The following is a 1103-nucleotide window of genomic DNA, read 5'->3' as shown; positions in this document are numbered from 1 at the left end:
GAGCTGTAGCTCAGTATTGCTTGAAATAAATATTATAGCTACAACTTAAATATTATTTTTATTTATAGTTGGATGAAGATAACATAGCACCAATACTGCAGAAAAATAAAGAGAAGCAAGGACGTTGGTGTCTCCGTGTGGATCGGTGACCCTATCATAGCTATTTCCTGACTCAATCAACGTGGCAGCCAGTGCGCAACGGTCTTGCACACATCCTGCAACAAAACTAGACTCGATCAACAACTTGATCCGACTTAAAACGATGCGACACGAACTGACTCTGGCACAGAGTCGGCGCGGCGCGGACGCCGCGACACACACAGACTTGCTCATGGCGTGATTATTGTAGCACATGGCACATGATGGTTTCAATTGAACATCAACAATCGCATGAGGGAAAGCAAGGGCACAAGGCTTCCTTATCAGCATCTGTCGGGACGGCAGTTGTTCCGGGTTGCTCTTGTGGTCCGACGACGACCCTTGCAGCCTCCGAGAGGCCCAGTTTCGCAGAGAGATTATTGTGCTCTGCGAACAACTGTCGAGCATCCTGGTGGTGCAAATACGGATCAGCGGCAACCATCAGGTACCCAAGGGTAAGGACCAGCAGGAACACGGTGGCCATCGTCTTGTGGACTGATGCAGAAGCCATGGCAGCTACTAGCCTGGGATCGGCAGGAGGTCAGGCTATAAGTATTGGCTATCCACCACACTCACCTGGCTAGATATGGCCGATGCTCTTGATCGGAGGTGAGAGGTATGGCTAAATGGTATCACTGTTTATATAGAGAGATAATGGTGATGACAATGGGTCCGGTTGAGAACGGGTGGACAAAAAGGCCACAATTTTTAAATAAATATGCACTCACGAATGACGTATATACTATTGTTGTGTGCAACAGCCATGGTTGTCTTTCATCAACAACTGGATGCAATCATCGCTGCAGTCATTGAATGATGTGTGAGGCATATCCTTTTCCCTTTTGTAGTAAACCAAAGAGTGGACCATGAGCCTACCGCTGAGGTAGAAGTCTTTGGCATCATATTTCTGTAAGGTTCTTTTATAAGGGTTTCTACTAGTTAATATATGGCCTTTGGCTTTTTTT

The 1103-nt window shown here is 46.4% G+C and overlaps 1 pseudogene; it reads right to left on the bottom strand.

Moving 5' to 3' along the window:
• The window catches only part of LOC123191331 (serine/threonine-protein kinase-like protein CCR4), a 2744-nt pseudogene extending 2095 nt beyond the window's left edge, over positions 1-649 (bottom strand).
• Positions 650-1103: the final 454 nt, after the last annotated feature.

This window comes from Triticum aestivum, chromosome 2A, assembly GCF_018294505.1.
Source record: "Triticum aestivum cultivar Chinese Spring chromosome 2A, IWGSC CS RefSeq v2.1, whole genome shotgun sequence".
Classification (NCBI taxonomy): Eukaryota; Viridiplantae; Streptophyta; class Magnoliopsida; order Poales; family Poaceae; genus Triticum; species Triticum aestivum.
Note: the sequence above shows the minus strand (reverse complement) of the source record. Positions and strands in the feature narration are given on the sequence as shown.